Below are 27162 nucleotides of genomic sequence, written 5' to 3' on the forward strand. Positions count from 1 at the left end.
GGAATGTGGAATGGAAAGGAATAGAATGTGGAATAGAATGTGTAATTGACCTTGGAATGGAAAATGGAAGGGAAAGTGGAATGGAATGTAACGGAATGTGGAATGGAATGTGGAATGGTATGGAATCGAGTGTGGAATGGAATGTGGAATGGAATGTGGAATGGAATGGAAGGTGGAATGGAATGTGGAATGGAATGGAAGGTGGAATGGAATGTGGAAAGTCATGGAGTTTAATGTTTAAATGGAATGGAAAGGAATGTGGAATGGAACGTGGACTGCAATGGAGTGCAATGGGGAACGGAATGGAATGGTGTGTGGAATTGAATGTTTAAAGTAATGTGGAATGAAATGAGGAGTGGAACGTGTAATGGGACATGGAATGGAATGGAATGGAATGGAGAGTGGAATGGAAGGTGGAATGGAACGTGGAATGGAAGGTGGAATGGAGCGAGGAACGGAATTGAATGGTACGTGGAATGGAAAGTGGAATGGAGTGGAATGGAAAGTGGAATGGAATGGAATGGAATGTTTAATGGAATGTGGAATTGAATGAAACTGAATGGAATGTGGAATGGAAAGTGGAATGGAATGGAAAGGAATGCAGAATGGAATGGAATGGAATGTGGAATGGAATGTGGAATGGAATGGAAAGGAATGTGGAATTGAACGTTTATTGTAATGTGGAATGAAATGGGGAGTGGAACGTGTAATGGAACGTGGAATGGAATGGAATGGATCGTGGAATGGAACATGGAATGGAACGTGGACTGGAATGTGGAATGGAATGGATTAGAATGTAATGGAATGTAGAATGGAATGTGGAATGGAATGGAATGGAATGAAAAGTACAATGGAAAGTGGAAAGGAATGCAATGGAATATGGAATGGAATGGAATGGAATGTGGAATGGAATGTGGAAAGGAATGTGGAATGAAACTTGGAAAGGAATAGAATGTAACATGTAATGGAAAGGAATGGAATGTGCAATGGAAGGAGAAATGGAATGGAATGGAAAGTGGAATGGAACGTGGAATTTATTGTAGAATGTAAAGGAATGGGACGTGGGGTGGACCGTGGAGTGGAACTTGGAAGGGAACATGGAATGGAATGTGGAATGGACCGTGGAATAGAATGGAATGGAATGTGGAATGCAACGAGGATTGGAACGTGGAATAGAATGGAATAGAACGTGGAATGGAATGGAATGGAATGTGGAATGCAATGTGGAATGGAATGCAATGTGGAATGGAATCTGCTATGGGATGTGTAATGTAATGGAATGGAGTGTGGAATGCAATGTGGAATGGAATGGAATGGAATGTGAAAGGGAAGGTAGAATACAATGTGGAATGAAATGTGGAATGGAATCTGGAGTGAAAGGAAATGCAATGTGGAATGGAATGTGGAATGGAAGGCAATGCAATGTGGAACGGAATGTGGAATGAAATGGAATGGAATGTGGAATGGAATGCAGAATAGAATGTGGAATGGACTGGAATGGAATATGTAATGGAATGTGGAATGCAACGGAATGGAATGTGGAATGGAATGTGGAATGGAATGTGGAATGGAATGGAATGGAATGTAGAATGCAATGTGGAATGCAATGGAATGGAATATGGAATGGAATGTGGAATGTAATGTGGAATATAATGTAGAATGGATCGTGGAATGGAACTTGGAATGCAATGGAAAGGAATGTGGAATGGAACGTGGAATGGAATGGAATGGAACATGGAATGGTATGTGGAAAGAAACGTGTAAGAGAATGTGGAATGGAACATGGAATGGAACATGCAATAGAATTCGGAATGGAACATGCAATAGAATTCGGAATGGAACGTGGAATGAAATTGAATGGAACGAGGATTGGAACGTGGAATGGAATGTGGAATGGAACATGGAACGGAACGTGGAATGGAATGGAATGGAATGAGGAAAGGAATGTGGAAGTGAATTTGGAATGGAAAGTGGAATGCAATGGAATGGTATGTGGAAAGGAATGTCGAATGGAATGGAATGGAATGGAATGGAATGTGGAATAGAATGTGGAATGGAAAATAGAATGGAACGAGGAATGGAAAGTGGAATGGAATGTCGAATGGTATGGAAGGTGGAATGGAGTGTGGAATGTCATGGAATGGAATGTTTCAATGGAATGGAATGGAATGGTATGGTATGAGGAATTGAATGTTTAAAGGAATTTGGAGTGAAATGAGGAGTGGAACGTGCAAAAGAACGTGGAATGGAATGGAATGGATTGTGGAATGGAAGGTGGAATGGAACATGGATTGGAAGCTGGAATGGAGCGAGGAATGGAATGGAATGAAAGGTGGAATGGAATGTGGAATGGAATGGAATGGAATGTCAAATGGAATGCGGAATGGAATGGAATTGAAAGGAATGTGGAATGGAAAGTGGAATGGAATGGAACGGAATGCGGAATGGAATGGAATTGAATATGGAATGGAATGTTCAATGGAATGTGGAAAGGAACCTGGAATGGAAGCTGGAATGGAATGCAATGGAAAGTGTAATGGAATGGAATGGAATGTGGAATGGAAGGTGGAATGGAATGCAATGGAAAGTGGAAAGGAATGAAATGGAATGTGGAATGGAATGGAATGTGGAATGGAATGGCCTGGAATGTGGAATGGAATGTGGAATGGAATGGAATGGAATGTAGAAGGGAATGTGGAATGGAATGTGGAATGGAATGTGGAATGGAATGGAATGGAATGTAGAAGGGAATGTGGAATGGAATGTGGAAAGGAATGTGGAATGTGGAATGGAATGGAAAGTAGCAGAATGGAACGTGAAATGAAATGTGGTATGGAATGTGAAATGGAATGTAGAATGGAATGAGGAATGCAAGAAAATGGAAGGTGGAATGGAACGGAATGAAACTCCGAATGGAATGGAAAGGAATATGGAATGTAATGGAATGGAAAGTGGAATGGAGTGGAATGTCAGATGGAATGGAATGTGCAATGGAATGAGTAATGGAATGGAATTGAATGGAAAGAGGAAAGGAATGGAATGTGGAATGGAATCGAAAGGAAAGTTGAATGGAATAGAATGGAATGTGGAATGGAATGGAAAGGAATGTGGAATGGAAAGGAATGGAATGTGGAATGGAATGGAATGGAATATGGAATGGAATGGAATAGAATTTGGAAAGGAATGGAATGGAATGCGGAATGGAATGGGATGTGAAAGGAATGTGGAATGCAATGGAATGGAATGGAATGTGGAATGGAATGGAATTTGGAATGAAATGGAATAGAATGCGGTATGGATTTGAATGGAATGTGGAATGGAATGGAATGAAATGTGGAGTGGAATGGAATGTAATGTGAAATTGAATGGAATGGAATGAAATGGAATGTGGAAAGAACGGAATGGAATTTGGAATGGAAAGGAATGGAATGGAATATGGATTGGAATGGAATATGGAGTGGAATGGAATGTGGAATGTAATGGAATAAAAATTGGAATGGAATAAAAATTGGAATGGAATGGAATGGAGTTTTGAATGACATTGAATGGAATGTGGACTGGAATGGAATGGAATGTGGAATGGAAAGTGGAATGGAACGTGGAATGGAATGGAATGGATTGTGCAATGCAAAGTAGAATGGAAAGTAGAATGGAAGGTGGAATGGAGTGTGGAATGGAATGGAATGGAATGTGGAATGGAAAGTGCAATGGAATGTGGAATGGAATGGAATTTGGAATGGAATGTGGAATGGAATGTGGAATGGAATGGAATGGAATGGAATGGAACGGAATGTGGAATGGAATGTTATGGAATTTTTAATGGATTGGAATGGAATTGAATTTGGAATGGTATGTAGTGTAATGTGGAATGTAATGGAATGGAATGGAATGGAATTTGGGATTGAAAGGAATTGGAAGTGGAATGGAATGGAATGGAATGTGCAGTGGAATGAAATGGAATGGAATTTGGAATGGAAAGCAATGTAATATAATTGAAGGTCGAGTGGAATGTGAAATGGCATTTGGAATGGAACGTGGAATGGAATGGTTTGTAACGTGTAATGGAATGGAATGGAATGTGGAAAGGGAGGTGGAACGGAATGGAACGCAATATGGAATGGAACGTGGAATGTATCGTGGAAAGCAATGCAAAGGAAAGTGGAGTGGACCGTTGAACGGATCTTGTAATGGAACGTAGAATGGAATGTGGAATGGAATGTGGAATGGAATGGAATTAAATGTGGAATGGAACGTGGAATGGAACGTGGAATTCAAAGTGGAATGGAACGTGGAATGGAAAGGAATGGAATGTGGAATGGCATGGAAAGGAACATGGAATGGGACGTGGAATGGAATGGAATGGAATGTGGAATGGAACGTGGAAAGTACCATCTAATGGAAGGTGGAATCGAACTTGGAATGGGATGGAATGGAACGTGGAATTGAATGTGGAATTTAATGTGGAATATAACAGGTTATAATGTCGAATGGAATATAATGGAGTGTGGTATGGAAAGTGGAATGGAATGGAATGGAATGTGGAAGGGAATGTGGAATGGAATGTGGAAGGGAATGTGAAATGGAATGTGGAAGGGAATGTGGAATGGAATGTGGAATGGAATTTGGAATGAAATTTTGAATTGAAAGGAGTCGAGTGTGGAATGGAAAGGAATGTAATGGAATGTGAAATCGAATAGAAGGGAATCTGGAATGGAAAGAAGAAAGCAATGGAATGAAAGGAGAAATGGAATATGGAATGCAATGGAATGGAATCCGGAATGGAATGGAATTGAAAGGTATGGAATGTGGAATGGAATGGAATGGAACGTAGAATGGAAGGTGGAATGGAAAGTAGAATGGAATGAGAATTGGAAGGGAAAGGAATGTGTAATGTAAGGGAATGGAATGTGGAATAGAATGTGGAATTCAAGGGAATGGAATGTGGAATGGATTGTGAAATGGAATGGAATGGAATGTGGAATGGAAAGGAATGCAATGTGGAATGGAATGGAATGGCATGGAATACGGAATGGAATAGAATTGAATGCGGAATGGAATGGCATGGAATGTGGAATGGAATGGAATGGAATGCGGAATGGAATTTAACGAAATGTGGAATGGAATGGAAAGGAATCGAATGGAATGTGGAATTGAATGGAATGGGAAGTGGAATGGAATGGAATGGAATGTGGAATGGAAAGGAATGTAATTGAATGGAAGTTAGAATTGAATGTGAAATGGAATGTGGAATGGAAAGAGAAATGGAATGAAATGGAACGTTGAATGGAATGGAATTGAACGTGGAATGGCATGGAATGGAACGTGGAATGGAAAGTGGAATGGAACCTGGAATGGAATGAGGAATGTAATGGAAGGGAACGTGGAGTGGAATGGAAAGGAATGGAGAATGGAATGAAATTGAATGTGCAACCTAACGGAATGGAATATGGAATGGAAAATGGAATGGAATGGAATGGAACATGGAATGGAACGTGCAATGGAACGTGGAATGGAACGTGCAATGGAATGGAATGGAAACTCGAATGGAACGTGGAATGGAATGGAATAGAAAGCGGAAAACATCGTGCAGTGGAATGGAAAGGAATCCGTAATAGAATGGAAAGGAATGGTATGGAATGTGGAATGGAATGGAATGGAATGGAATGAGGAATGGAACGTGGACTGGAACGTGGAACGGAATGTGGAATGGAATGCAAAGGAATGGAACGTGGAATGGAAGGAAATGGAATGTGGAATGGAATGTAGAATGGAGTGGAATAGAATGGAATGGAATGGAAAGTGGAACGGAATGTAATGGAAAGTTGAATGGAATAGAATGGAATGTAGTATGGAAAGGAATGCAAAGTGTAATGGAATGGAACGTGGAATGGAACGTGGAATGGAATGTGAAATGGAATGGAATGGAATGTGGAATGGAAGGTGAAATGGAATGGAAGGCAATGTGGAACGGAATGTGGAATGGAACGCTGAATGGATCGTGGAATGGAATAGAAAGGAATGTGGAATCAAATTTGAAATGGAATGGAATGGAATGTGGAAAGCTATGGAATCCATTGTGGTATGGAATGTAGAATGGAATGGAATGGAATGTGGATTGGAATGGAATCTGGAATGGAATGGAATGGAACGTTTGAATGGAATGAAATGGAATGTGGAATGGAATGTGGAATTTAAGGAAAGGGAATGTGGAATGGAATGGAATGGAATTTGGAAAGGAATGGATTGGAAAGTGGAATGGAAAGTGGAATGGCATATGGAATGCGACAGAATGCAATGTTAAATGGAATGTGGAATGGAATGGGGAATGGAATGTGCAATGGAATTTGGAATGCAATGGAAAGGAATGTGGAATGGAATGCAATGAATCGTGGAATGGAATGGAAAGGAATGTGAAAGGGAATGTGGAATACAATGTGGAATGAAATGTGGATTGGAATGTGTAATGAAATGGAATGGAATGTGGAATGGAATGTGGAATGGATGGCAATGCAATGCGGAATGAAATGTGGAATGGAATGGAGTGCGGAATTTAATTCAATGGAATACGGATTGGAATGGATTGGAATGTGGAATGGAAAGGAATGGAATGTGGAATGCAATGGAATGGAATGGAATGTGGAATGGAAAGGAATGTGGAATAGCATGGAATGGAATGTGGAAGGGAATGGAGTGTAATGTGAAATGGAATGGAATGTGGAATGGAATAGTATGGAATGGAATATGGAATGGAATGGAATGTGGAATCGAATGGAATGTAGAATGGAATGTGGAATGAATGGAATGGAACGGAATGTGGAATGGAATGTAAAGTGGAATGGGGAGGAATGAAATGTTGAATGGAATGTAATGGAATGTAAAATGCAATGGAATGTGGAATGGAATGAAATGGAATGTGGAATGGAAAGGAATGGAATGTGGCATAGAACGGAATGGCATGTGGAATGGATTGGAGTGGAATCTGGCATGGAAAGGAATGGAGTGTGGAATTCCATGCAATTGAAATTCGAATGGAATGGATTGGAATGTGGAATGGAATGGAATGGAATGGAAAGTGGAATGGAATGGAATGGAATGCGGAAAGGAATGTGGAGTGGAATGTAATGTAATGGAATGGAATGTGGAATGAAATGGAATGGAATGGAATGCGGAATGGAATGGAGTGCAGAATGGAATGTGAAATGGAATGGAATGGAAAAGAATGGAATGGGGAATTCAATGGAATTGAATGGAATGTGGAATGGAATGGAATGTGGAATGGAATGTTGAATGGAATGCAATGGAATGTGGAATGTAAAGGAATGGAATGGGATGGAATGTGGAATGGAATGGAATTCAATGGAATGGAATGTGTAATGGAATCGAATGAAATGTGGAATGGATTAGAATGGAATGGGATGTGGAATGGAACGTGGAATGGAACGGAATGGAAAGTGGAATGGAACGTGTTATGGGAAGTGGAATGGAACGTGGAATGGAAAGTGGAATGTGGAGTGGAATGGAATGGAACACGGATTGAAATGGAACCGAATGTGAAATGGAATGGATTGCAAAGGAATGTGCAATGGCATGGAATGGAATGTGGAATGGAATTGAATGGATTGGAAACTGGAATGGAATGTAATGGAAAGTGGAATGGAATGGAATGCAATCTGGAATGGAATGTGGAATGGAATTCAGGGGAATGGAATGTGGAATAGAATGGAGGGGAATGGAATGTGGAATGTAATGCAATGGAATGGAATGTGGAATGGAATGCAATGGAATGGAATGTGGAATGGAATGCAATGGAATGGAAAGTAATATGTAATGGAATGGAATGGAATGTGTAAAGGAATGGAATGGAGAATGCATTGGAATGTAATGGAATGGAATGTGGAATGGAATGAAATGGAAAGTGGAATGAAATGGAATGGAATTGGGAATGGAAGGGAATTGAATGGAATGCGGAATAGAATGTAATGGAATGAAATGTGAGATGGAATGGAATGTGCAATGGAATGAGTAATGGAATGGAATTGAATGGAAAGAGGAATGGAATGGAATGTGGAATGGAATCGAAAAGAAATTTGAATGGAATAGAATGGAATGTGGAATGAAATGGAAAGGAATGTGGAATGGAAAGGAACGTAATGTGGAATGGAATGGAATGGAATATGCAATGGAATGGAATAGAATTTGGAAAGGAATGGAATGGAATGCGGAATGGAATGGGATGTGAAAGGAATGTGGAATGGAATGGATTTGAATGGAATGTGGAATGGAATGGAATGAAATCTGGAGTGGAATGGAATGCAAAGTGAAATTGAATGGAATGGAATGAAATGGAATGTGGAAAGAACGGAATGGAATTTGGAATGGAAAGTAATGGAATGGAATATGGAATGGAATGGAACATGGAATGGAATGGAATGTGGAATGGAATGGAATATAAATTGGAATGGAATAAAAATTGGAATGGAATGGAAAGGAGTTTTGAATGACATTGAATGGAATGTGGACTGGAATGGAATGGAATGTCTAATGGAATGGAATGGAATGCAATAAAAGGTGGAATGGAATGGAGTGTATAATGGAAAGTGGAATGGAATGTAATGGAATGGAATGGAGTGTGCAATGGAATGGAATGGAATATGTAATGGGAGGGAATTGAATGTGGAATGGAATGGAATGGATTGGAATGCAATGTGGAATGGAATGGAATGAATATGGAATAGAAAGTAATAGAATATGAAATTCAATGGAATGGAATGGAATGTGGAAAGGAATGTAAAGGAATGGAATGCAATGTGGAATGGAATGGAATGGAATGTGGGAAGCAATGGAGTGGAATATGGAATGGGATGGAATGGAATTTGGAATGGAATGGCATGCAATGTGGAATGGAATGGAATGGAATGGAATGGAATGTGGAATGGAATGTAATGGAATGTGGAATGGAATGTGCAATGGAATGGAATGAAATGGAATGAAAAGTGGAAGGGAATGGAATGACAATTGGAATGCAATGGAATGTGTAATGGAATGTGGAATGGAATGGAATCGAATCCAATGTAAAGTGGAATGGAATGGAATGGAATGTGGAATGGAATGGAATGTGGATTGGAATGGAATGGAATGGAATGTCGAATGGAATGGAATGGAATGTCGAATGGAATGGAATGGAATGTGGAATGGAATGGAACGGAATTTGGAATGGAGTAGAATGGAATGGAATGGATAGAGGAATGGAATGAAATGGAAAGGAATGGAATGTGGAATGTAATGGAATGAAATGTGGAATGGAATGGATGGAATGTGTAATGGAATGTGGAACAGAACGTGGAATGAAATGGAATGGAAGATGGAATGGAACGTGGAATGGAACATGGATTTGTATGTGGAATTTGGAATGGAATGGAATGGAATATAGAATGGAATGGAATTGAAAGTGGAATGGAATGGAATGGAAAGTGGAATGGTATGTGGAATGGAATTGAATGGAACGAAATATGGAGTGCAATGGCATTGAGAGTGGAATGGAATGGAATGTAATTTCGCATGTAATGCAATGTGGAATGTAACGGGAAGGAAGGTGCAATAGAAATTGGAAAGTTACGTGAACTGGAACGTGGATTGGAATGAGGAATGCAACGTGGAATGGAATGGAATGGAATGTGGAATGGAATGTGAAATGAAGTGGAAGGGAATGTAGAATGGAATGTGGAATGGAATGTGGAATGGAATAGAAAGGAAGGGAATGGAATGTGGAATGGTATGTGCAATGGAATATGGAGTGGAATGCAATGTAGAATGGAATGTGGAATGGAATGGAATGCAATGTGGAATGGAATGGAATGGAATGTGGAATGGAACGCAATGGATTGGAATGTGAAATAGAATGGAATTTGGAATGGAATATGTAATGGAATGGAATGGAAAGGAATGTTGAATGGAATGGAATGTGGAAAGGATTGGAATGGAATGTTGAATGAAATGGAATTGAATGGAATGGAATTTGGAGTAGAATGGAATGGAATGTGGATTGCAATGCAATTCAAGGAATGGAATGAAATGTAACATGGAATGGAATGGAATTGAATGAGGAAAGTAATGTAATGGAATGGAATGGAATTAAATGGAACGTGGAATGTAATGGAATGTGAAATGGAATGGAATGGAATGAGTAATGAAATGTGGAATGGAATGTGGAATGGAACAGAATAGAATATAGAATGGAATGGAATGGATCGTGGAATGGTACGTGGAAAGGAACGTGGAATTGAATTGAATGGAATGTGGAATGATATTGAATGGAATGTAGTATGGAATGAGAAATTGAATGGAATGGAATGTGGAATAGATTGTTGAATGGAGTGCATTGGAATGTGGGATGGAATATGGAATGGAATGAAATGGAGTGGAATGTGGAACGGAAAGGAAAGGAATGTGGAATTCAATGGAATTGAATGAAATGTTCAATGGAATGCAATGTGGAATGGAATGTGTTATGTAATGGAGTGGAACATGGCATGGATTGGAATGGAATGGAATGTGGAATGGAATGGAATCGAAAGTGGAATGGAATGGAAAGGAATGGAATGGAATGTGAAATGGAATGGAATGGAATGGAATGTGGAATGGAAAAGAATGGAATGGAGTGTGGATTCCAATGGAATGTAACGTGGAATGCAATGGAATGGAATGTGGAATGGAATGGAATGGAATGTGGAATGGAATGTGAAATGGAATGGAATGGTATGCGGATTGGAATGGAATGGAATGGAACGTGGGATGGAACGTGGAATGGATCGTGAAACGGAACGTGGAATGGAATGTGGAATGGAATGGAATGGAATGTGGAATGGAAGTGAATGGAATGTGGAATGGGATGTGTACTGTAATGGAATGGACCGGAATGGAATGCGACATGGAAAGTAATGCAATGGAATGTGGAATGGAATGTAAAAAGGTCTGTGGAATATTACGTGGAATGGAATGGAATGATCTGGAATGTGGAATGGAATGGAATGGAATGGAATGGAAAGGAATGGAATGGAATGTGGGATTGAATGGAATGGAAAGTAGAAAGTAATGGAATGGAAACTGGAATGGAATGGCATGGAATGGAATGGAAGGTGGAATGGAATGTGAAATAGAATGTGGAATGGAAAGTGTAACGGAATGTGATATAGAATGTGCAATTGAACGTGTAATTGAATGAAATGGAACGTGGAATGTATTGGAATGGAACGTGACATGGAAAGGAATGGAATGTGGAATGGAACATGGAATGGAACATGGAATGGAACGTGGAATGAAACGTGGAATGGAATGGAATGTAACGTCGAGTGGAATGGAATGGAATGGAACTTCGAATGGAATGGAATGGAACGTGGAATGCAACATGGAATGGATCCTCTAATATAACGTAGAATGGAACGCAGAATGGAATGGAATGGAACGTGGAATGGAATGTGGAATGAAATTTAATGGAACGTGGAATGCAATCGAATGGAACATGGTATGGAATGTGGAATGGAATGGAAAGCAATGTGGAATGGAATATGGTATGGGATGCGGAATGGTATGCAATGGAATATGGAATAGAATGTTATGAAATGCAATGGAATGTAAAAGGGAATGTGGAATGCAATGTGGAATTGAATGTGGAATGCAATGTGGAAAGGAATGAGGAATGAAATGGAAAGGAATGTGGAATGGAAAGTGGAATGGAATGTGGAAAGAAATGTGGAATGGAATGGAATGGAAAGTGGAATGGAATGTGGAATGTAATGGAATGGAATGTGGAATGAAAATTGGAATGCAATGTAATGGAATGTGGAATGGAATGTGCGTTGGAATGTGGAATGGAAACTAGAATGGAATAGAATGGAATGTGGAATGGAATGTGCAGTGGAATGTGGAATGGAAAGTAGAATGGAATAGAATGGAAGGTGGAATGGAATGTGGAATGGGATGGAATGGAACATGGAATGGAACATGGAATGGAACGTGGAATGGAATGTAGAATGGAAAGTGCACAGGAAAGTGTATTGGAATGTGGACTGAAAAGAGGAATGGAATGTGGAATGTTCTCTGGAATGGAACGTGGAATGGAATGGAATGGAATGTGGAATGGAACTAGCAATGGAATGTGTAATGGAATGTGGAATGAAACGCGGAATTGAATGTTGAATTCAATGTGGAATGTATCCTGGAATGTGGAATGGAAAGTGGAATGGAAAGGAATGGAATATGGTATGGAATGTGGAATATATTGGAATGGAACTTGGAATAGAATGTGGAATGTCATGTGAATTGGAATGCAATGCAATGTGTAACGGAATGTGGAATGAAATGCAATGGAATTAGGAAGGAATGTGGAATGGAATGTGGAATGGACTGCGGAATGGAATGTGGATTGGAATCTGCCATGGAATGTGGAATGGAATGGAATTCAATACAATGTGGAATGGAATGCGAATTTTAATGCAATGGAATAGGGAATGGAATGTGCAAAGAAATGCAATAGAATGAGAAAGGAACGTGGAATGGAAGGTGGAACGGAATGGAAAGGAATGTGGAATGGAATGTGGAATGGAATGTGGAATAGAAAGTGGAAAGGAATGAAATGGAATGTGGAATGGAATGTGGAATGGAATGTGTAAATGAATGTGGAATGGAACCGAATAGATTGTGGAATGGAATGACGAATGGAGTGTGGAATCAAAAGTTGATTGGAATGGAATGGAATGTGGAATGAAACATGGAATGGAACGTGGAATCGAACGTGGAATGCAAGATGGAATGGAACGTGGAATGGGATGTGCAATGGAATGTGGAAAGGAAAGTTGAATGGAATGGAATGGAACGTGGGATTTAAAATGGAATGGAACGTGGAGTGGAACGTGGAATGGAACATGGAAAGGAATGTGGAATGGAGCGTACAATGGAATGTGGTAAGGAATGTGGAAGGGAATGTGAAATGGAATGGAATGTGGAATGCATCGTGTAATGTATCGTGGAATAGAATGCGGATTGGATCATGGAATGGAACGTCAAATGGAATGTGGAATGGAATGGGGAATGCAATATGGAATGGAACGTGAAATTGAATGGAGTGGAATGTTGAATGAAACGTGGAATGAAATGCAATGGAATGTGGAATGGAATGTGGAATTGAAAATGGAATGGAACAAGGAATGTAATGTGGAATGGAATGGGCAATGGAATGTGGAATGGAATGGAATGCAATGTGGAATGAAACGTGGAATGGAATGCAATGGAATGTGGAATGGAATGTGGAATTGAAAATGGAATGGAACAAGGAATGTAATGTGGAATGGAATGGGCAATGGAATGTGGAATGGAACGTGGAAAGTAATGGAATGGAAATTGTAATGGAACTTGGAAAGAATGGAATGGAATAAGGACTGGAATGTGGAATGGAAAGTGGAATGGGATGGAATGGAAAATGGATTGAAATGTGGAATGGAATGTGGAATGGAATGTGTAGTGGAACGTCGAATGGAATGGAATGCAACTTGGAATGGTATGGAATAGAACACACAATGGAATGTGGAATGTAACGTGGAATGCAACTTGTAATGGAATGTGGAATGGAAAGTGGAAAGGAATGTGTAATAAAATGTGGAATAGAGCGTGGAATGCATAGGATTGGAACGTGGAATGGAACGTTGAACGGAATGGAAGGCAACGTGGAATGGAAAGTGGAATGGAAGGTGGAACGGAACGTGGAATGGAATGGAATGGAAGGAGAAATGGAATGGGATGAAATGCGGAATTGAACGGAATGGAATGTGGAATGGAATGGAATGTATTGTGGAATAGAATGTGGAATAGAAGGTGGAAAGGAATGGAATGGAAAGCGGAATGGAATGGAATGGAATGTGGAATGGAATTGAATGGAATGGAATGTGGAATAGAATGGAATGGAATGGAAAGGAATGCGTAATGGAAAGGAATGGAAGGTGGAATGGAATGGAATGGAATGGAATAGAATGTGGAATAGAATGGAATGGAACGTTGAATAGAATGTGGAATGGAATGTGGAATGGAATGTGGAATGTAATTGAATGGAATGTGGAATGTAATGCAATGGTAGGTGGAATATAATGGAATGGAATGGAATGTGGTACAGGATGGAATGGAGAGAAATGGATTGCGTAATGGAATGGAATGTGAAATTCAATGGAACGGAATGTGGAATGTAATTGAAGGGAATGTGGAATGGAATGCAATGGAAGGTGGAATATAATGGAATAGAATGGAAAGTGGAATGGAATGGAATGGAATGGAATGGAATGCGGAATTGAATTGAATGGAGTGTGGAATGCAATGTTAAGGAAAGGAATGTGGAATGGAATGGGATGGAAAGTGGAATGGAATGGAATGGAATGTGGAATGGAATGGAATGGAATGTGGAATAGAACGTGGAATGGAATGTGGAATGGAATATGTGATGGAATGTGGAATGGAAAGTGGAATGGAATGTAATTGAAGGTGGAATAGAATGGAATGGTATGGAATGTGGAATGGAATGGAATGGAATGTGGATTGGAATGGAATGGAATGGAATGGAATCCGGAATGGAATGGAATGGAATGTGAAACGAAATACAACGTAGAATGGAATGCACTGGATTCTGGATTGGAATGGAATGGAATGTTAAATGGAATGTAATGGAATGGAATGGAATGTGAAACGAAATACAACGGAGAATGGAATGCACTGGATTCTGGATTGCAATGGAATGGAATGTGTAATGGAATGGAATGGAATGGAATGGAAAGTGAATGGAAAGTGGAAATGAATATGAAATTGAATGAGGTAAGGAATCTGAAATGGAACGTGGAATGGAACGAAATGGAATGTGGAATGGAATGGAATGCAACGTGGAATGGATCACAGAATGGAACATGGAATGGAATTTGGAACAGAATGTGGAATGGAATGGAATGGAATGTGGAATGGAATGTGGAATGGAAAGTGGAAAGAATGGATTTGAAGGTGGAATGGAACGTGGAATGGAATGCAATGGAATGTGGAATGGAAACTGGAATGGAATGTGGAATGGAATGTGTAATGGAAAGTGGAATAGAATGGAATGGAATGTGTAATTGATTGTGAAACGGAATGTGGAATCTAATGGTGAATGGAATGGAATGGAATGTGGAAAGGAATGTGGAATGGAATGCAATGGAATGTGGAACGGAACGGAATGGAAAGTGGAAAGGAATGTTGAATGGTACGGAATGGAATGTGGAATGGAGTGTGGAATGGAATGGGCAAAGAAACGGAATGGAATGTGGAATGGAATTTGGAAGGGAACATGGAATGGAATGGAAAGGATTGTTGAATAGATTGCGGAATAGAATGTAGAATGGAAAGTTTAATGGAATGGAATGGAATGTGGACTGCAATGTGGAATAGACTGTGGAATTGAATATGGAATGGAATGGTATTGAATTTGGAATGGAATGCATTTGTATGTGGAAAGGAATGTGGAAAGGAATGCAGTGGAATGTGGAATGGAACGGAATGGAATGTGAAATGCAATGTGGAAGGGAACGGAATGGAATGTGGAGTGCAATATGGAATGGGTTCTGGAATGCAATGTGGATTGGAAAGTGGAATGGAATGTGGAATGGAATGGAATTGAATAGGGAATGGAATGTGGAATGGAATGGTTAATGGAATGTGGAATGGAGAGGAATGGAATGTGGAAACGAATGGAATGGAATGTTGAATGGAAAGTGGAATGGAATGGAAAGGAATGTGTAAAGAATTGTGGAATTGAATGTGTAATGGAATGGAATGGAATGTGGAATGGAATGCAATGGAATGTGGAATGGAATGTGCAATGGAATTTGGGATGCAATGGAATGGAATGTGGAATCTAATGGAATGAATCGTGAAATGGAATGGAATGTAACATGGAATTGAATGTGCAATGGAAAGGAAAGGAATTTGAAAGGGAATGTGGAATACAATGTGGAATGAAATATGGAATGGAATTTGGAATGAAATGGAATGGAATGTGGAATGGAAGGCAATGCAATGTGGAATGGATTGTGGAATGGAATGGAATGGAAAGGGAAAGAGAATGTGGAACCGAATTTGAAATGGAAAGTGGAATGGATTGTGGAACGGAATGAAATGGAATGTGTTATGGAATGGAATGGAACGTGTAATGGAATGGAACGTGTAATGGAATGGAATGGAATGGAATGTGGAATGGTATGTGGAATGGAACATGGAACAGAAAGTGGAGTGGAATGTGGAATGGAATGTGGAATGCAATAGAATGGAATGTAATATTAAATGAGAAATGAAATGGAATTAAATGTGGAATGGAATATGGAATGTAATGGAATGAAGTAAAAATGAAATGTGGAATGAAACGAAATGGACTGTGGAAAGGTATGTGGAATGGAATGGATTGGAATGTGGAATGCATTGTGGAATGGAATGCGGAATTTCACAGAAAGCAATGCAGAATGTAATGTGGAATGTAATGTGGAATGAAAGGTGGAATGGAAAGTGGAATTGATGGAATGGAACTTGGAATAGAATGTGGAATGGAATGAAAGGTAATGTGGAATGAAATGTGGACTGTAATGGAAGGGAATGTATAATGGAATGGAATGGAATGTGGAATGGAAAGTGGATTGGAATGTGAAATGGAAAGTGCAATGTAATGGAATGGAAAGTTTAATGGAAAGTGGAATAGAACGTGGAAATGAATGTGGAATTGAACCTGGAGTGGAACGTTGAATGGAATGTGCAATGGAACGGAAAGGAATGTGGAAAGGAATGTGGAATTGAGTGTGGAATGGAACGTGGAATGGAATGGAATGGAATGTGGAATGGAACGTGGAATGGAAAGGAAAGGAATGGAATGGAATGGAATGTGGAATGGAACGTGGAATGGAAAGGAATGGAATGGAATGGAATGTAGAATGGAATGGAATGGAATGGAATGGAAGGTGGAATGGAATGGAATGGAAGGTGGAATGGAATGGAATGGAAGGTGGAATGGAATGGAATGGAATGTGGAATGGAATGTGGAAGGGAATGGAATGAATTGTGAAGTGAAATGCGGATTGGAATGGAAGGGAATGTGCAATGGAATGCACTGGAATGTCGAATGGAATGTGGAACAGAATTTAATGGAAAGTGGAATGGAAAGTGAAATGGAATGGAATGGAATGGAATGGAAGGTAGAGTGTAATGGAATGGAATGTGTAATGGAGTGTGGAATGGAATGAGAAATGGAATGGAATGAAATGTGAAATGGAATGATGATTGCAATGGAATGGAATGTGGAATGGAATGGAATGGACTGTGGAATGCAATCAGGAATGGAATGTGGAATGGAATGCGGAGTGGAATTTAATGGAATGGATTGGAATGTGGAATGGCATGTAAATTGGAATGCAAAGGAATGTGGAATGGAAAGTGGAAAGAAATGCAACAAAATGAGAGTGGAATGTGGAATTTAACGTTGAATGGAATTTGGAATGGACCGCGGAATGGAATTTGGAATGGAATGTGGAATGCAATGGAATGGAATGGAATGTGGAATGGATTGTGAATTTGAATGCAATGGAATGTGGAAAGAAATTCTGAATGAAAAGCAATGCAGTGAGAATGGAATGTGGAATGGAATGTGGAATGGAAAGTGGAATGAAGTTGAAAGGAATGTGGAATGGAACATGGAATGAAATCGAATAGAATGTGCAATGGAAAACGGAATGGAATGTGGAATAGAATGTGGAATGGAATAGAATGGAGAGTGGAATGGAATAGAATGGAATGTGGAATGGAATGTGGAATGAAGTGTGGAATGGAATGGAATGGAATGTGGAATGGAATGTGGAAGGGAATTTAATGGAATGTGGAATGCAAAGTGGATTGGAATGTGCAATGGATTGTGGAATGGAATGTGGAGTGGAACGGAATAGAATGTGGAATGTAATGTGGAATGTAGTGTGGAAAGGAACTTCGAATGTCATGCAATGGAATGTGGAATGGAGCGTGGAATGGAATGGAATGGAACGTGGAATAGAATGAAGAAGGGAACTGAATTGAAAGTGGAGTGGAATGTGGAATGGGAATTCGAATGGAATGGAATTTAATGTATAATGGATAGTGAAATGCACTGAAATTGAGCATGGAATGTAACGTGAAATGGAATGTGGAATGGAATATGGAATTGAAAGTGGGATAGAATGTGGAATGAAATGTGGAATGGAACAGAATGGAATGTGGAATGGAACGTGGAATAGAACGTGGAATGGAATGGAATAGAACGTGGGATGGAATGTGAAATGCAATGTGGAAAGTAATGGAATTGAATGTACAATGGAATGGAATGGAATGTGGAATAGAATGGAATGAAATGAAATGTGGAATGGAAAGGAATGGAATGTGGAATGGAAAGGATACTGGAATGGAATGGATTTGAATGTGGATTGGAATGGAATGGAATGTGGAATGCAATGGAATGGAATGGAATGGAAAGTGAAATGGATTGTGGAACGGAAAGTGAAATGGAAGAAAAAGGAATGTGGAATGGAATGAAATGGAAAGTGGAATGGAATGGAATGGAACTTGGATTGGAATGGAATGAAACGTGGAATGGAAAGTGGGATGGAACGTGGAATGGAATGGAAAGGAATCTTGAATGGAATGTAATGGAATGGAAAGGAATGTGGAATGGAATGGATTGGAATGTTGAATGGAATGTGAAATGGAATGGAATGGAAAGGAATGTGGAAGGGAATGTGGAAGGGAATGTGGAATGTAATGGAATGGAATTTGCAATGGAAGGTCGAATGGAACATGTAATGGAATGGAATGGAATGTGGAATGGAATGGAATGGAACGTGGAATATAACCTGGAATGGAATGGAATGGAACGTGGGATTGAACGTGGAATGGAACATGGAATGGAAAGAGTAATGGAATGTGGAATGGAAGGTGGAATGGAATGAATTGGAAAGTGGAATGGGACGTGGAATGGAATGGAATGGAATGTGGATTGGAATCTATAATGGAATGTGGAATGGAACTTGGAATGGAACGTGGAATGCAACGGAATATGGAAAGCAATGTGGAATGTAAAGTAATTGAATGGAATGTTGAATGGAATGTGGAAAGGAATATGGAATACAATCTGGAATGGAATGGAAAGGAACGGAATGTGGAATGCAATGGAATGGAATGGAATGTGGAATGGAACGTGGAATGGAATGTGGAATGAAATGTGGAATGGAACAGAATGCAATGTGGAATGTAATGTGGAATGTAATGTGAAAAGGAAAGTGGAATGGAATGGAATGGATTGTGGAATGGATCGTGGAATTGAATGGAATGGAATGTGGAATGGAACATGGAATGGAATGTGGAATGGAGCGAGAAATGGAAAGTGGAATGTGGAATAGAACGTGGAAAGGAAGGGAATGGAATGTGGAATAGATCGTGGAAAGGAATGGAATGGAATGTGGAATGCAATGTGGAATGGAATGTGGAATGGAACGTGGAATGTAATGAAATGGAAGGTAGAATGAAATGTGGAATGGAATGGAATGGAAAGGAACGTGCAATGTAATGGGCAATGGAATGTGGAATGTAGCATGGAATGGAATGGAATGGAAAGTGGAATGCAACGTATAATGGAGTGGTATGGAACGTGGAATGGAATCTGGAAGGGAATGAGGAATGGAACCTGGAATGGAACGTGCAATGGAACGGAATTTAATGTGAAATGAAATGGAATGGGATGTGGAATGAAATGTGGAATGGAATGTGTAAAAGAAAGGAATGGAATGTGGAAAGGAATGGAATGGAATGTGGAGAGGGATGTGGATAGGAAAGCAACGCATTGTGGAACGGAAACTGGAATGGAATGGAATGGAATGTGGAAGGAATGTGGAATGGAATGTGGAATGGAATGGAAAGGAATGTACAATGGAATGTGGAATGGAATGTGGAATAGCATGTGTAATGGAACGCAATGGAATGTGTAATGGAATGTGGAATGCAAAGTAAAATGGAAAGGAATGGAAAGTAAAATGTGGAATGGAACGTGGAATAGAATGTGGAATGGAGCATGGAATGAAATGCCGAATGGAACTTGGAATGGAACGTGAAATGGCATGGAATGGAACGTGGAATGGAACGTGGAATGGAATGTGGAATGGAACTTGCAATGGAATGTGGAATGTAAGGTGGAATGGAAATGAATGGAATGTGGAATAGAAGGTGGATTGGAATGTAATGTAATACGGATTGGAATGCAATGGAATGGTATGGAGTGTGGAATGAAATGGAATAAAAGGTGAAATGGAAGTTGGAATGGAAAGTGGAATGGAGTGTGGAATGGAATGCAATGGAATGTGGAATGGAAGGGAATTGAAGGTGGAATGGAATGTGGAATAGAAGGGAATGGAATGGAATGGAATGGAATGTGGAATGCAATGGAATGGAATGTGGAATTGAATGGAAGGGAATATGGATTGGAACGTGGAATGGAATGGAACGGAACGTGGAATGAAACGCCTAATGGAACGTGGAATGGAATGAGGGATGGAATGGAATGTAACGTGGGATGGAATGTGGAATGGATTGTGGAATGTAATGGAATGGAATGTGGAATGGAGTGGAATGAATAGTGGAATACAATTGAATGGAATGGAAGGTGGGAAGGAATATGGAATGGAATGAGGAATGGAATGGAATGGAATGAGGAATGGAATGTAATGGATTGCGGAATGGAATGGAATGGAATGTGGCATGGAATGGACGGTGGAATGCAATGGAATGGAATGTGGATTGGAATGAAAAGGGATGTTGAATGCCATGGAATGGAATGGAATGGAATGTGAAATGAAATGTGGAACGGAATGTGAAATGGAATGAAATGGAAAGTGGAGTCAAATGAAATGGATCGTGGAATGTAATGGAATGGAACATGGAATGTAACGGAATGGAACCTGGATTGGAATGGAATGGGACGTGGAATGGAACGTCGAATGCAACGTGGAATGGAATGGAAAGGAATTTGGAATGGAATGTAATGGAATGTGCAATGGAATCTGGAATGGAATATATTGGAATGTGGAAAGCAATGTGGAATGGAATGGAATGGAATGTGGAAGGGAATGTGGAAGGGAATGTGAAACGGAATGGAATTTAATTTGTAATGGAATGTGGAATGGAACGTGGAATGGAATAGAATGGAACGTGTAGTGGAGTGGAGTGGAACGTGGAATGGAACGTGGCATGGAATGGAAAGGAACGTGGAGTGGAACGCTTAATGGAATGTGCAATGGAACGTGAAATGGAACGAGGAATGGAATGGAATGGAATGTGGAATAGATTGTGGAATGGAATGTGGAATTAAATGTGGAATGGAAAGTGGAATGTTATGGAATGGAATGTGGAATGGAATGTGAAATGGAATGTGGAATGGAAAGGAAGGTAACGAGGAATGGAATGTGGAATGGAATGTGGAACAGAAAGTGGATTGGAATGAAGTGGAATGTGGAATGCAACATGGAATGGAACATGGAATGGAACGTGGAATGGAGCATGGAATGGAACGTGGAATGGAACATCGAAATGAACGTGGAAAGGGATGTGCAATAGAATATAGAATGGAAAGTTAAATGGAATGGAATGGAATGTGGAATTGAAAGTGGAATGGAATGGAACGGAATGTGGAATGGAAAGTAAAATGGAAAGTGGAAAGGATTGTGGAATGGAACGTGGAATGGAAAGTGGAATGGAATGTGAAGGGAATGTAGAGTGGAATGGAATGGAATGAAATGGAAAGTGAATGGAAACTGAAATGTATCTTGGCATTGAATGTGGAATGGATCTTGGAATGGAACATGAAATGCAGTGTGGAATGGAATGTGGAATGGAAAGTGGAATTGAACGTGACATTGAAAGGACTGGAATGTTGAATGGAACGTGAAATGGAATGGAATGCAAGGTGGAATGGAATGTGGAATGCAATGGAATGGTGGGTAGAATGGATTGTGGAATGGAATGGAATGGTCTGAAGTGTGGAATATAATATAATGTAATGGAAAGGAATGTGGAATGGAATGGACTGGAATGTGGAATGGAATGGAATCCAGTGTGAAATGGAATGACATGAAATGGAATGCGGAATGGTATGGAATGGAATGTGGAATGGAAGTGAATAGAATGGAATAGAACGTGGAATTGAATGGAATGGAAAGTGGAATGGAATGGAATGGAATGTGGAATGGAATGGAAAGTGGAATTGAATGGAATGGAATGTGGAATGCAATGGAATGGAATGGAATGCAAGGCGCAATGGAATGTGAAATGGAATGTGGAATGAAAAGTGGAATGTAATGAAATGGAATGTGGAATTGAATGGAATGGATGGAAATGGAATGTGGAATTGAATGGAGTGGAAAGTGGAATTGAATGGAATGGAATGTGGAATGGAATGGAATGGAATGGAATAGAATGTGGAATGGATTGTGGAATGGAACGTGGAATTGAACGGGGAATGGAATGCAATGGAATGTGGAATGCAATGTGGAATGGAATGTGGAATGGAATGTGTAATGCAAGGGAATGGAATGCAGAATGGAATGTGGAATGGAATGGATTGGAATGGAATGGAATGTGGAATGGAATTTGGCATTGAATGTGGAATGGATAGTGGAATGTATCGTGGAATGGAATGAAATGGAATGTGGAATGGAACGCGGAATGGAATGGAATGGAGTGTGAAATGGAATGTGGAATGGAATGGAATGTGGAATGGAATGTGGAATGGGATGAAATGGAAGGTTTAAACTGAATGGAATGGAATGTTGAATGGAATGTAGACTGCAATGGAATGCAATGCTAAATGGAATGGAATAGAATATGGTATGGAATGTTGAATGGAATGCGGAATGGAACGGAATGGAATCTGGAATGGAATGTGGAATGGAATTTGGAATGGAATGAGGAAAGGAAAGTGCAATGGAAAGGACTGGAAAGTGGAATGAAAATTACAATGGAATGTGGATTGGAACGTGGAATGGAATGGAATGGAACGGAATGGATTGTGGAATGCAATGTGGAATGGAATGTGAAATGGAACGTTGAATGGAAACAAATGGAATGTGGAATGCAATGTGGAATGGAATGTGGAATGCAATGGAAGCAAATGTGGAATGGAATGGAATGGAATGGAATGGAATGGAATGTGGTTTGGAAAGAGGAATTCAATGTGTAATGGATTGTGGAATGGAAAGTGGAATTGAATGGAAAGGAATGTGGAATGTAATGGGGAATTGAACGGAATGGGGAGTGGAATGGATTCTGGAAAGGAATGGAAGGTGGAGTGGAATATGGAATGGTTTGGAAAGGAATGTTTAAATGGAATGGAATGCAAAGTTGAATGGAATGTGGACTGCAATGGAATGCAATGTGGAATGGAATGGAATGGAATGTGGAAAGGAATGTTGATTGGAATGTGGATTGGAATGCGGAATGGAACGAAATGGAATTTGGAATGGAATGTGGAGTGGAATGTGGAATGGAATGGAATGGAATGTGGAATAAAATGTGGAAAGTAATGTGGAATAGAAAGGAATAGAACGTGGAATGGAATGTGGAATGGAATGTGGAGGGTAACGTGGAATGGAATTGAAAGGAATGGAATGGATTGTGGAATGGAATGTGGAATAGGACATAGAATGGTACGTGGAAAGGAAAAGAGTGGAAAGTGGAGTGGAACGTGGAAAGGAATTGAATGGAATGTGGAAACGATTGTGGAACGGACTGTGGAATGGAACGTGAAATGGAACTTGGAATGGATTTTAATGGAATGTGGAATGGAATGCAAGGTAATGTGGAATGGAATGTGGAATTGAATGGAATGGAAAATGGAATGGAATATGGAACGGAATCTTAGGAATGTGGAACGGAATGTGGAATGGAATGTGAAATAGAAACAGGAAAGGAATGGAATGGAATGTGCAATGGAACGTGTAATGGAATGGAATGGAACACGGAATGGAACGTGGAATGGAAAGTGGAATGGAACGTGGGAAGGAATGTGGAATGCAACGTGGAATGGAATCCAGAAAGGTATGTGGAATGGAATGCAATTGATTGTGGAATGGAATGGAATTGTATGTGGAATGGAAAGTGGAATGGAATGTAGAATAGAATGTGGAATGGAACGGAAGGGAATGTGGAATGGAATGCGGAATGTAACGTGGAATGGAATGTGGAATGGAATGTGGAATGGAACGTGAAATGGAATGGAATGGAAAGTGGAATGGAACGTGGAATGGAATGTGGAATGCAACGTGGAATGGAATATGGCATGGAATGTAGAATGGAAATGAAAGGAATGTGCAATCGAATGGAATGGAATGTGGAATGGATTGGAAAGGAATGTGGAATTGAATGTGGAATGGAATGGAATGGAATGAGGAATAGAGTGTAGAATGCAATGAAATGGAAAGCAGAATGGAATGGAATGGAATGGCATGTGGAATGTAATGTGGAATTGATTGTGGAATCGAACGTGGAATGGAAAGGAATGCAATGTGGAATGGAATGTGGAATGGAATTCAATGGAATGGAATGTGGCATGGAATGTGGAATGGAATGTGGAATGCAACGTGGAATGGAGTGATACGTGGAATGGAACGTGGGACAGAATGTGGAATGTGATGAAATGGAAAGTAGAATGCAATGTGGAATGGAATGTGGAATGGAAATTGGAATGGAGTGATACGTGGAATGGAACGTGGGACAGAATGTGGAATGTAATGAAATGGAAAGTAGAATGCAATGTGGAATGGAATGTGGAATGGAAAGTGGAATGGAATGTAGAATGGAATGGAAAGGAATGTGGATTCGATAATGGAATGGAATGTGGAATGGAAAGTGGAATGGAATGAAATGGAAGGTGGAATGGAATGTGGAATGGAATGTGGAATAGAAAGGAATGGAAAGTAGAATGGAATGGAATGGAATGTCGATTACAATGTGGAAAGGAATGGAATGCAAAGTGGAATGGAATGTGGAATGGAATCGAATGGAATGTGGAATGGAATGGAGAGGAATGTGGAATGGATTGTGGAATGCAATGTGGAATGGAACGGAATGGAATGCGGAATGGAATGTGGAATGGAAAGTGGAATGCTACATGGAGTGGAACGTGGAATGGAATGGAATGCAAGGTGGAATGGAATTTGGAATGGAATCTGGAATGGTACTTAGAATGGAAAGTGAAATAGAGCGTGGAATGGAAAGTGTAATGGAATGTGGAATGAAACGTAATGTGGTATGGAACATGGAATGGAATGGAATGGAAAGTGTAAAGGAATTTGGAATGCAACGTGGAATGCAAAGTGGTATGGAAAGGAATGTAACGTGGAATGGAATGTCGAATGAAATGTGCAAGGCAAAGGAATGCAATGTGGAATGGAATGGAATGGAATGTGGAATGGAATGTGGAATGGAACGCAATGGAATGTGGAATGTAAAGTGGAATTGAGTGTGGATAGGAACGTGGAATGGAATGGAATGGAATGTTCAATGAAATTTAATGGAAATTGAAATGGAATGTGGAATGGAAAGGAAAGGAATGTGGAATAGAATATGGAAAGGAATGTGGAATGCAATGTGGAATGGAATGGAATGAAAGGTGGAATGGAGTGTGGAATGGAATGGAATGGAAGGTGAAATGGAATATAATGGAAATTGGAATGGAATGTGGAATGCAATGGAATGGAATCGAATGTGGAATGGAATGGAATGAAATGTGGAATGGAATGTGGAATGGTATGGAATGGAATGTGGAATGTAATATAATGGAAATTTGAATGGAATGTGAAATGCAATGGAATGGAATGGAATGTGGAATGGAATGGAATGGAATGTGGAAGGGAATGTGGAATAGAATGGAATGAATTGTGGAATGGAATGTTAATTGGAATGGAATGGAATGTGGAATGGAAGGGAATGGAATGCTGAATGTGGAATGAAAAGTGAAACGGAATATGGAATGGAATGTGGAATGGAATGCAATGGAATGTGGAGGGGAATACGGAATGGAATGTGGAATGAATCGTGGAATGTAATGGAATTCAATGTGGAATGGAATGGACTGGAATGTGGAATGCAGTCTGGAATGGAATGTGGAATGGAATGGAATGGAATGGAATGTGGAATGGAATGTGGAAAGGAATGGAATGGAATGTGGAATGTGAAGTGAAATGGAATGGATTGGAATGTGGATTGGAATGTGCAATGGAATGTGGAATGTAATGTGGAAAGAAACATGGAATGGAACGGAATGGAACATCGAATGGAATGTGGATTGGAATGTGGAATGGAATGTGCAATGGAATGTGCAGTGGAATGGAAAGGAATGTGGAACGGAAAGGAATAGTATGTGGAATGGAATGTGGAGTGCAATGGAATGGAAAGCGGAAGGCAATAGAATAGAATGTGGAATGGAACGGAATGTAATGTAGAATGGAATGTGCAATGGAATGTGGAATGGAAAGTTGAATGTAATGGAATGGATAGTTTAATGGAATGGAATTTAAAGATTAATGGAATGGAATGGAATGTAAAATAGAACGTGGATTGGAACAGGATGGAATGTGGAATGGAATATGGAATTCAGTGTGGAATGGAACATGGAATGGAATGGAATGGAATGTGGAATGGAAAGGGGAACTGAACGTGGAATGGAATGCAATGGAATGTGGAAAGAAAAGTGGAATGGAATGGAATGGAATGGAACATGGAATGGAATGGAATGGATTGTGGAATGCAATGTGTAATGGAGAGTGGAATGGAAAGTGAAATGGAATGTGGAAAGTAATGGAATGGAAAGTGGAATGGAAAGTGGAATAGAGTGTCGAATGGAATGGAATGGAATGTGGAATGGACTTTAATGGAATGTGGAAAGGAAAGTGGAATGGAATGTGGAAAGGATTGTGGAATGGAATGTGGAATGGAACGGAATGGAATTGGAATGGAATGTGGAATGGAGTGTGGAATAGAACTTGGAAAGGAATGCAATGGAATGTGGAATGCAACGTGGAATGGCATGGAATGGAACGTGGAAGG

This window comes from Pongo pygmaeus, chromosome 12, assembly GCF_028885625.2.
Source record: "Pongo pygmaeus isolate AG05252 chromosome 12, NHGRI_mPonPyg2-v2.0_pri, whole genome shotgun sequence".
Classification (NCBI taxonomy): domain Eukaryota; kingdom Metazoa; phylum Chordata; class Mammalia; order Primates; family Hominidae; genus Pongo; species Pongo pygmaeus.